The sequence below is a fragment of the Macaca thibetana genome, chromosome 12 (assembly GCF_024542745.1).
Source record: "Macaca thibetana thibetana isolate TM-01 chromosome 12, ASM2454274v1, whole genome shotgun sequence".
Classification (NCBI taxonomy): domain Eukaryota; kingdom Metazoa; phylum Chordata; class Mammalia; order Primates; family Cercopithecidae; genus Macaca; species Macaca thibetana.
In genome coordinates, this window is record NC_065589.1 from 67,902,768 (window position 1) to 67,914,845 (window position 12,078).

The window sequence follows — 12,078 nt, forward strand, 5'->3', positions numbered from 1 at the left end:
CTTGGCAAAATACCAAGTATGATATTAAACATAGAACCTGTAAAGAAAATGTTTTTTAAAAATCTGTTCTTATAAAAATTAAAAATGTCTTTATCTAAAAAAATCATAAACAGCACTAAACTGAAAGAACAACTGGGGACAGAGAACTATACATATATGAAAAACAGCAACATTTTAAATATCATTGAAAATTCATACAAAAAGGTAAATATTCTAATAGAAAAATCATCCAATGTCTTAAATAGGCCATTCCCAATAGAAGAAATACAAATGACCAATTTATATATAAAATGTTTGGATGGAAAATAAACAACAAAGAAATATTAGTTTTGGTCAAGCAGATAGGCAAAGTCTTCTACCTGCTCTCCTACTTCGAATATTTTTAAAAATGTATTTTAAAAATATTAAATACTTCAGGAACTTGCATGTCATTCTTGCACAGGATCATGCTAATTTTCTCTATATAGTTCCAACTTTAGTGTATGCACTGGCAGAGCCAGCACATCCTACTTCCAATTTTACTTTCACTATACAGTCATGCTCTGCATAACAATGTGTCAATCAATGACAGGCCACATACACTACAGTGGTCTTGTAAGATTATAATACTGTATTTTTATGGTAGCTTTTCTGTGTTTAAATACACAAATACCATTGTGTTACAATTGCCTACAGTATTCAGTCCAACAGCATGACGTACAGGTTTGTAGCCTAGGAGCAATAGACCATATCGTATAGTCTAGGTGTGTAGTAGGTCACACCATCTAAGTTTGTCTAAGTTCACTCTATGGTGGTCACACAATGATGAAATCACCTAACAATGCGTTTCTCAGAATAGTACCCCATCAATTAAGTGATGCATGGCTGTAGTCTTTTCTTTTCTTTTTCTTTTTCTTTTTTTTTTTTTTTTTTTTTTTTTTTGAGACAGAGTCTCACTCTGTCGCCCAGGCTAGAGTGCAGTGGTTCCAACTCGGTCATTGTAACCTCCGCTTCTCAGGTTCAAGTGATTCTCATGATTCAGCCTCCAGAGTAGCTGGGACTACAGGCATGCACCACCATGCCTGGTTAATTTTTGTATTTTTAGTAGCGACATGTTGACCAGGCTGGTCTCAAACTCCTGACCTCAAGTGATCCACCCACCTCGGCCTCCCAAAGTGCTAGGATTACAGGTGTGAACCATTGCATCTGTCCTGTAGTCTTTTCTTAATGCCAGGGTGCGCCCTTCAAATCATAAATGGGAACCACGTACTCTTCTACTAAAATCCCTCTAGTGGCTCTCCATCTCACCAAGAAAAAGCCACCTTCCTCAAGATGACGTGGCAGCCCTCATTACCTCACTAACCTCATCTCCTAGTCTCTCACTTGCTCCGTTTGCCCCTGCCTTTGCATACTGCCTTGTTGCTACTGCTTGAACATAACAGGCATACTCCAGTCTCCAAAACTTGGTCCTGGTTGTTTTCTCTGCCCCAGATGCTCTTCCTGCCCAAACCCCTCTGCCCCTACCAGTATGCCTACGACTTTTTCCTTTACCTTCTTCCAATCTTGGCCGAAAAGCCATCTTCTCAGAGAGGGCATCCCTGACCCCTGCACATAACATGGACGCCCCTCACCTCCTGCACTGCCTGTCCCCTCCTGTGTCATGTGTCTCCATGACATTTGCCACCTTCTAGTGTACAATACCACTTACTTATTTTGTTTATTGTCTATCTCTTCACACCTAGAATGGAAGCTCCACTGTGGCAAGGATTTATCCCCAGCCCCTAGTACATAGCCAGGCACATAGTAGACACTCAATAGAGATTTATTGAATGAAAAAGTAAAAAAGGATAATATCAGAGTTGGACAGAGTCTAGGAAATGGTTACTTTGGCGTACTATTAATGAGAATGTAAGCTGGTGCAGTATTTCTGAAGGATAATGTGGCAATGGGGATTAAAATCTTAAAACTGTATCGCTCTTGTGTAACATCAGTTACTTTGAGAAACTTATCATAACCAAATAATATGTTAGTTAGAGCTTTGGTTGCAAATAACAGGAAGTGCTAACTTAAGTACTTGTGCTAACTTAAGTACTCATGGTGGGTGGTTTGTTTGTTTATTTTTTTATTTGTTTATTTTTTTATTGAGATGGAGTTTAGCTCTTGTTGCTCAGGCTGGAGTGCAATGGAGCGATCTCGACTCACTGCAACTTCCACCTCCCGGGTTCAAGCTATTCTCTTGCCTCAGCCTCCCGAGTACCTGGGATTACATGCATGCACCACCACACCTGGCTAGTTTTGTATTTTTAGTAGAGATGGGATTTCTCCATGTTGGTCAGGCTGGTCTCAAACTCCTGACCTCAGGTGATCCACCCTCCTCAGCCTCCCAATGTGCTGGGATCACAGGTGTGAGCCACCACACCCAGCCAGAGTGATTTATTATGATACATTATATGCCACATTACAGAGGAAGAAAGCAAGAATGCATTATACGGGACATTTAGACTGCTCTACCAAACCCACTGGCTTAAGTTAATCTTCCCAGGAAACAGATGGAGACGGAAAGTTTTCTAGGCAGTGCTCTTTGAATCAATACCTGTAACAGAGTGAAGGAAGCAGGACAGAGCAAAGGGCAAAGTTGAACTGAGATGCCAGTGCAACCCATGCTACAGTTAATTCCATGGTCAGCTCTGGCATTGTTCCCTTTTGAGGCAAGGGACTCAGACCTTTATATTGATATATTAACCAATAATTGCTTGTAGGATAATCCTGGAAAGAGTGTGCAGCCTTGGTCCAAACAGCTGCCTTAGTACAAGGGCAAATCCTAGGAACTGACTCAGCTTTGAGCCATCAGTAACCGACTCTCCTGGCATCTCGGGCAGTGGATAACTTGGGCCTGATGGGGAGGATCTGGAAAACAGCATACCATAGCATCTGCTCTACCAGGAAAACTAAAGAAAGTTTAGTTTCCTCCAGGCCTTCGGATAATTGGAACCAAATACTTGGATGCTGCCAGGGCTCTCTCTCGACCATTTCTTTCTATGCATCTCTCTCACTCTGGACTGTTTTCCCAGTTTCTTATTTCACATGGTCAAAGATTATTTCCAGCAGCTTCATCCTCAGAGACAGGGTAACTCTGAATGGTCCAGTTTGGGTCACTGTCTGTCCATGGACCTAACCACATAACTCTAGTAGAGGGTAATGTTGTTACTTAGTATTAATATGATGGCACCTGCTGTAACTATTTGTATTCAAAGAAGTAGAGAAAGGGGGCAAACCCATACTTGCATGTGCCACATCTATAGAGTCAGGAAAAAAAATCTCAAAGAATATAAAGTGTTAACAGTAGTTACTTTTTGGTAGTAGAATTGACAATGGTTTCTTTTTCCTTCTGTATACCTTTTTTTCATTGTTATATGTAGAATCATATTTTAGTAATTGCAATTTTTTTTTTTTTTTTTTTGAGACGGAGTCTCGCTCTGTCTGGAGTGCAGTGGCCGGATCTCAGCCCAGGCTGGAGTGCAGTGGCCGGATCTAAGCTCACTGCAAACTCCGCCTCTCGGGTTTACGCCATTCTCCTGCCTCAGCCTCCCAAGTAGCTGGGATTACAGGCGCCCGCCACCTCGCCCGGCTAGTTTTTTGTATTTTTTAGTAGAGACGGGGTTTCATCGGGTTAGCCAGGATGGTCTCGATCTCCTGACCTCATGATCCGCCCGTCTCGGCCTCCCAAAGTGCTGGGATTACAGGCTTGAGCCACCGCGCCCGGCCGCAAATAGTTTTAAAAAGGAAAAAGTAGATACCTGTTTCTGTCTTCCGCATGAAAGATCCACTAGTTATAGGCTGTAGGAAGAATATTCATATCAAGTATGATGTTCTGGGAACTGGTATAGAAAAAAAAAAATCTGGCTTAACTTTGCAAGCTTATTTCATCAAATTGCAAACTAACTAAACAGGGGTGATTTTTAAATAAAACATTTAATTGGCTCATGGTTCTGCAGGCTGTACAAGCATGCCTCCAGCATCTGCTCCTGGTGAGGGCCTCAGGAAGCTCGCAGTCATGGCAGAAGGTGAAAAGGGAGCAAGCATGTCACACGGTGAGAACGGGAGCAAGAGAGCAAGAGAGAGAGGAGGGGGAGGTCCCAGACTCTTGTAAACAACCAGATCTTACATGAACTGAGCAAGAACTTGCTTATCACCAATGGATGGTGCTAAACCATTAATGAGGGATCCACTTCCATGATCTAGTCACCTCCCACCAGGTCCCACCACCAACATTGGGAATCACATTTCAACATGAGATTTGGAGAAGACAAACATCCAAACCATATCATTCTGCCCCTAACTTCCCAAATCTCATGTACTTCTCACATTTACTACAATCATACCTTCCTAATAGTCCCCCAAAGTCTTAACTTCGGACAAAAGCCTCAAGTCCAAAGTCCAAAGTCTTATCTGGAGGTGAGTTTCTCCACATATGAGCCTGTAAGATAAACAAGTTACTTACTCCCAAGATACAATGGTGGTACAGGCAATGGGTAAATATTCCCATTCTAAAAGGGAGAAATTGACCAAAAAAAAGGAGCAATAGGCCCCACACAAGTCTGAAACCCAGCAGGGCAAACATTAAATATTAAAGCTCCAAAACAATCTCTTTTAACTCCATGTCCCACATCTTACTGTGAGGGGTGGACTCCTGAAGCCTTGGGCAGCTCCGCCCCTGTGGCTTTTCAGGGTACACCTCCTGTGTCTGCTGTCATGGGTCGGAGCTGGGTACCTATGGCTTTGCCACACTGAGGCTGCAAGCTGCTGGTGCCTCTACCAGTCTTGGGTCTGGAAAGCAGCTGTCCCTTTCCCAGAGCTCCACTAGGCAGTGCCTTGGTGAGGACTCTGTGTGAGGGTTCTAACCCTACATTTCTTTCAGCAGTGCTCTAATAGAGTTTATCTATGGGTGATCTGTCCTGCAGCAGGCTTCTGCCTGGGCACCTAGGGTTTTCCCGTACCTCCTCTGAAATCTAGGCAGAAATTGCCAAGCCTCCTTGTTTGCGTTCTGTGTGCCTGCAGGCTTAACACGTGGAAGCCACCCAGGGCTTATAACTTGTGCTGTCCAGAGTGACAGCCCAAGCAGTATCTGGTGCCCTTTGAGCCTTGGCTGTAGCTGGAGCAGCTCGGATGCAGAAAGCAGTATCATGAGGCTGCACAGGGCAGCAGCACCCCAAGTCTGGTCCCAAAACCATTCTTTCCCTGTAGGTCTCTGGGCCTGTGATGGGAAGGGCTGCATCAAAGATTTCTGAAATGCCTTCGCATTTAGTCACGCTCCCTTTTAGTCATGTTAATCTCTCTAGCAAATGGTTGTTATCCAGACCACTTGGATTCTTTCTCTACCTCAGGACCAGGCTGCAAATTTTCCAAACTTTTATGCTCTGCTTCCCTTTTAAATATGAATTCCAACTTTAAGTCGTTCCTTTGCTCCTGCATCTGATTTAGGGTGTTAGAAGCAGGCATGGCACTTTTTGAATGCTTTGCTGCCTAAAAATTTCTTCTGCCAGATACCGTAGGTAATCACTTTTGAGTTTAAACTTCCACAAAGCCCTAGGACATGAACACAATGAAGCCAAGTTCTTTAACTGGGGAGTAACAAGGGTGACCTTTCCTCCAGTTCCCAATAAGTTCCTCATTGCCATCTGAGACCTTATCAAGCTGGCCTTCATCATCCATATTTCTATCAGCATTTTGATCACAACCATTCAGCCAGTCTGCAAGAAGTTCCAGACTTCCCCTCATCTTCTTATCTTTTTCTGAGCCCTCCAAACTCCTCTAGCTTCTGTTACCCAGTTCCAAAGCTGCTTCTGCATCATCAGGTATCATTTCAGCAAAGTCCCACTACTCATTATCAATTTTATTAGCTCATTCTTGCATTGTTATAAAGAAATACCTGGAGCTGGGTAGTTTGTAAAGAAAACAGGTTTAACAGGTTTACAGTTGGGCAAGCTATACAGGCATGCCTTCAGCATCTGCTCCTGGTGAGGGCCTCAGGAAGTTTCCAATCATGGTGGAAGGCAAAGGGGGAGCAAGCATGGTGAGAGCAGAAGCAAGAGAGAGAAGGGTAAGGTCCCAGACTCTTTTAGACAACCAGATCTCATGTAAACTAACTGAGTGAGAACCCACTTATCACTAAGGGGATGGTGCCAAGCCATTCATAAAGGATCTGCCCTCATGATCCATTCACCTGTCACCAGGCCCACTTCCAACACGGGAGATCACATTTCAACGTGAGATTTGGAGGGGACAAAACATCCCAACTGTATCACCTTCTTACATCCTGGTGCTCCTTAATCCTCTATGGTGTGACCCCGCAATAAATACAAACTTTAAACAAAACCATCCATTGCATTTGCCAAAATGTAGGCTGAAACAGGACAGTGTAAACCATTGACAAGGATGTCTTCAATATCCTAGCACGCTACCTGCTGGGAGGTCCAGCACAGCAGTAGCCTATTTGAAATCACTATTTGAAACATAAAATCGCTTTTATGTTTATATTAACGTATTCATCCATTCATTTAACTGATGTTGGTGAGTACCTATATGCTGGGAAATACAAAAAACAACAACAGAACCCTACTCTGAATGAGCTAAGGATCCAGTAGACAGAATGGTAGAATATGTGTGTGAGTGTGTGTGTACAAAATATTTATTTGCATATATACTGAAATAGTTATAATAAAATGTATGAAACATTAAATGCATTAAGATCCATCTTGAACAGTTCTCTGAGTGTTAAAAAAAGGATGAGTTACTTCTGGGTGGGCTGGCTTCATGGAGAATTTCAGTTTAAATGATTGTTTTGAGATTTCAGCTGAACAATATCATTATCTATCTAAATATATATATATGTGTATATATATATTTGTTGTTGTTATTGTTGTTGTTGTTCATTTTGTTTTAACCAAGCATCTGGATTATCTCCATACCAGTGGGATGCACAGGTTTTAAACAAAGGTGGGACCCTAAAGAACTAGTATTAAATGTTTTTGATTAAATTAAACTCTCACAAGTTTCAAGGAGGGAAAAGAAGGGTGAAGCTTTAAGGCCCTGAGGGTCTGGGAGACTGGGAAGGACTGTGGAATGTGGAGGCTGTCAAGGCTGATTCCCTTATGCTAAGAAATGCCTGGGTCTGAGACTGATTACCCTAAGATAAGCAAACACCAGCTCTTCCCTAAGAAGACTGTCCTGTATTAAAAAATATAAGCTGGAGAAATGAATTAGCTGCTCCATTAAGTAATGGGATACAAATGTATGTTGGATGGTAGAAAGCCTAATGTTTCCCATTACAGTTGGAAAGGAGGCCGAGCTTTAATGTGGAGGGAAAAACTTAACCTAATGCACTGAGGACAGAAAAGAGGTGGAGAACACAAAGGTGTGGCCAGGCTGATTGAAGACCGGACATGAGAAGCTTTTTCTCATTCTGGATGTTTTCTTCTTTGGGCTGAAACTAGCACTTTACTTCACCCTGTCTCTGGAGGTTATCTTTCTCCAATTTGCATTGTTCCTCAGAAGAAACACAGGAAACACAGGAAGACATTCCCTAAGACAGCTGGCTTCCCCTCACAGCTAAGAGGTACCAGGCACTTAAAACACTTTTAAAGCCAAAGAATCAGACTTCTTTCTGACCCAAGCTCAGAAAGAAAGGGGTATTAATGAAATCACTTATGGGTACAATAGAAACTCAACAGAAAACTCTTGGTTCTACCTTAGAGTGGAATTTAAAAATTTTACTTTTCAGTAAAATAAATTTCATCCTGTCACTCAACTGCTAAAGAACCTATTATCTTGTCATTTCTGGGCCAGCAATATCTGGGCATTCCAGTGACACTAATGGTCCAATGACAGGCAGGTTCTCAGGACCCCCTTCCCTTCTTCCTTTCCCTCTCTGCTCTCAGCCAGCTGTCTCACCAGCTACAATTATCCAGAGAGATTTAAGGGCAAGAGTTGCAGGTTAACTCTCTCCCAGCAGTTTTTCAATTTAGATCTACTCCAATTATATAATTTTTTTTTCAGTCGGTCTATTCAAATCCTATGTAAAAATTTTCTGTTAAAGCTCTTTGCAGAATACTAAGTTCATAAGCAATATTTTATAAATACCTGTTATTTGCTTTATTACTTGGAGTTTATCTTTTTTATATCTGAACTTCTGGTAGTGACCTGGTTTGACTGTGTCCCCACCCAAATCTCACCTTGAATTGTAATAATCCCCATGTGTCAAGGGCAGGACCAAGTGGAGATAATTGAATCAGGGGGGGCGGTTTCCCCCATACTGTTCTCTGATGGTGAGTGAGTTCTCACGAGAGCTGATCATTTTGTAAGGGGCCTCCCCCTTCTTTTTCCTGCCACCATGTGAAGAAGGACATGTTTGCTTCCCTTTCCACCATGATTGTAAGTTTCCTGAGGTCTCCCCAGCCCTGTGGAACTGAATTAATTAAACCTCTTTTCTTTATAAATTACCTATTTTGGGGTATTTCTTCATAACAGCATGAGAACAGACTCATACAGGTACATTATTATCATCAATGAATGTTTTGTCAAATGAAAATAAAGGTGGAATTTCGAAACTGGATTCTAATTGGAGCATCAACTCTAAACTCAATTTTTTATAACAAAATATTTGTTTATGCTATTAGGCTAACTTTTACAGTAAAGGATACTGAATGAGCAAACTATACCAATGTATGTGAATATGCCAATGATAAAAATTTGTGGCTAGATCCTTTCCTATAGAAAGGTGATGTGCAATGGAGTTCTGAGTTGAAAGTCCTGGATTCCAGGATCTACCCTATAAGGTTGCTGAGAGATTAAAAAAAAAATGTATGCAAAGCATTCCACACAATCCCTAACATTCACTTTAAGCTGGGGACAATATTTATTAGAATTTTATCTAGGCCATATTTCTTACTATTTCACCCTCCCACATCAAATTTCTCAGCTTTTTTTAGCAGTGTTGAATCAATACGGTGGGCACAGAGAAACTAGAACTGGAGGCAGGAAGACCAGGAGGAAGATTCTTGGTTGCTGTGCCAGTTCCTGAGTCCCCTTTACATAGGAGAATTTAGGTAATACTTGAAGGTTAAGGAAAGTAAACAGAAACCAGGGGAACAAATCTACATAATAAGAAATAGGGGCTGGAGAGAGGGGCAGGAAAGTCATATAGGCTGAGATATAGGAGAGAATTTGTGGGGTTTGGGAGTGCTCTGCTCCAGAACACTCTGGAGTGTTCTGTGGGGTATGGCAGAAAAGGAGGAAGGAAATTTTAAGAAGAGTCTATATATTATACACTATAGTATTCCTTGTGAAATGCAAGTAAAGGCTACAATTCCTTTTAAATTCCTTTTGCTACATAGACTCTTGCTTAGAATGCAACTCTGCAGACACTAGGCCATTTGGGGTCCTGGAATCTATTTATCTTATTATAAACTCTATAGTTGGTAGCCAGTTATGAACATAATTAATACTTACCCATCCCTGTATAGCAATTTATGTAAGTATGCTCCTATAAAGCTTACTGGTTCATCACATACAGGCAGATGTGAAATTCCATTTGAGGCTCAACTGGAAATCCTAAAACATATACAAAATAATGTTCCTGATGTTGAATAAATTATATTTTAAGAGGTTTAACTTATTTTGAATTTGAAAAATATGACAAAACAAATGGCTGATTTAATGAAAAAAATCCAACTATTTGGATGGCATTGCATAGTAGAAAACACACTTTGTGAAATAATTGATTAAGTTTTTATTTCCAAAAGGTTGTGTTGGTGATGCTGCCATGACTGTATATAGTCTGGGAAGCAAATACTTATGGGGTTAAAGGAGAAGGGCACTGCTCTGGCATTTCAAGAGATTGTTTCATAAAAAGAGGACTTGAAGCTGAGTGTGGTGGTGTCTCACGTCTGTAGTCCCAGTTACTCGGGAGGCTGAAGCAGGAGGATCACTTGAGCCTAGGAGTGTGAGGCTGCAGTGAGCTATGATTGTGCCACTGCACTCCAGCCCGGGTGACAGAGTGAGACTCTGTCTCTGAAAAAATAAGTAAACAAAAGATAAATGAAAATATTTAAGACTTTATAAGAAACTGGCTTTTACTGAATACTGAGGAAGATAACCCACATGGAGCGAGGAAGAAAAATATTCGTTGACTGTCCGCTCTGTGCTTTTACTCCTCAGACTGACCCTAGAAGCAGACATGTGCTAGTTGCCTGCCTAGTTCCTTTTCCATTCTTCTAGCTGTTGCCTGGTATTTCTACAGGAAATTCACCTCAGCCATGTGGTTTGAGATTATTCCCCTCAGGTTCAGGGTGACTCGTGATTGGCTTGCACTTACCTCTTCCCCCTGGCCACAGTGATGAGTCATGGATGGGCACACAACCCAATTCAGGCCAATGAGAGAGACAGAGAGAGAGCGAGCGAGAGAGAAAGATTCCAAGATGTATGCACAACTCTCTTCCCTTGGATGGAGAGGTGGGACTATATGATGTCTAGAAGCTCTGAAGCCATTCTTCTACCAAAAGGGGAGAGTCTGGAGATGCCATGAGTTGGGATGCCCTGTGGTATATGATACAGTGACTACAGAAATGAAGAAACTAAGTCCTTGGGGACATTCTTTGCACAGCTGGATCAGCCTCCCCTGAAACTCACCTTGACTCTATTCTTTCCCATTACAGAACAAACAAATTCTCTTTGTTCATTTAATTCAAAGCCAATTTGAGTTAAATTTTCCATCAGTTGCAACCAAAATATTGCAAACTGATACAGAAGGTACCCTTATTTTGCAGAAGAAGAAACTGAAATCCAGAAAAGTTTAAGCATTCTCCAAATCACATAGGTAGTGAGAGTTGAAGCCAAGATTCAGATCCAAGTCTTTCTGACCAGTGTTTTTTCAAGATGACTGTGGCATTCTAGAAGTCCCAGGGAAGTAGCAGATGAAATGATGAGCTTAATCTCAAGGGTATATTGTGCCTTAAGTTATTAGCTTACAATAATGGCAAGAGTGTGTGTGTGTGTGTGTGTGTGTATTCGACAGTTTTACTGTAACTCAAAAATGTGTTACTGGAAAATAGGGCACTACAAATAATCTGAGGCCAGAGTTTTACATAATGAATCCAAATTCCTATTTGCCTTAAGTACTTGTAAAAAGCAGGCTTCAGACAACGTAATAAGCATCAACTCAACAGGCTGGCCTTCTATGTCTGTCCTCAAACTTGCCTGTGTAGCCTCTTCTTCCATTTCTTCCTCTCACGAGTCCTTTGCTACAAACTGTCCTGCCAGCAAATTTTCTCTCATGATTTTCCTCATGTTCTGACTTTCACTAGAAAGTCTCAGACTTTCCTCATGCTCTCTCTTCTTGCCTAAACTCCATTTCCCTTTTTCTCTTTTCTGTTTGCCTAATTCCTGTTCAGACCTCAAAGCACAGCTTCATCTGTCATGAACATTTTACCTATTTCATCAGCTAGAAATCATCTTTCTCTTTTCCGAACTCCCACAAAATTTAATCTGTGCTCCTGTTATGGCCTCTGTCATTGTCCCATTTTCCCCAGAGACTATTTTTTTTTTAAGATCTGGATACATGTTTGATTCATCTTTTGCTTCTTTGCCAGAAGCTAGCATGATGCCTGAAATATCATAGGTACTCAGCAAATACTTGTTGAATGGATGAAGGATGGATGGATGATTTTAAATATGTGCATTGTCTCAAATATCTGACACAGGTCCTATTTTACAACAGAATACAAAAGAGCTTTATGAAAACTCCATCACAGCAGTAGACGAGTTTCCAATCCAGATTGTGATTTTAATCATGGAATTTCACTTGTCCTGTTTTTCAGTTCTGTTTTCTAATTAGAGATTGTGTAAGTCTCATCCAGAGTTCATAGCTATTTTCCTGATTTATAACTCACAATGTAATCAACTTGAATAAGTCATTCTTATTGTGAACACCCACGTTAACCAAAAAAACCATGGCCATGTTAGGGAGATTTGATTTGTAGCCAAATCTACTTATACCCTCTTGAAAACTAAATCTGGCAGAAATCCAACTGCTCCAGTCAAATA

General features: G+C 41.2%; 1 non-coding gene across 1 annotated transcript; it reads right to left on the reverse strand.

The window, feature by feature from the left end:
- Window positions 1-397: 397 nt before the first annotated feature.
- Window positions 398-503, reverse strand: LOC126933229 (U6 spliceosomal RNA). The gene has a single exon (XR_007718474.1). It is a non-coding gene; the product is annotated as a U6 spliceosomal RNA (small nuclear RNA).
- Window positions 504-12,078: the final 11,575 nt, after the last annotated feature.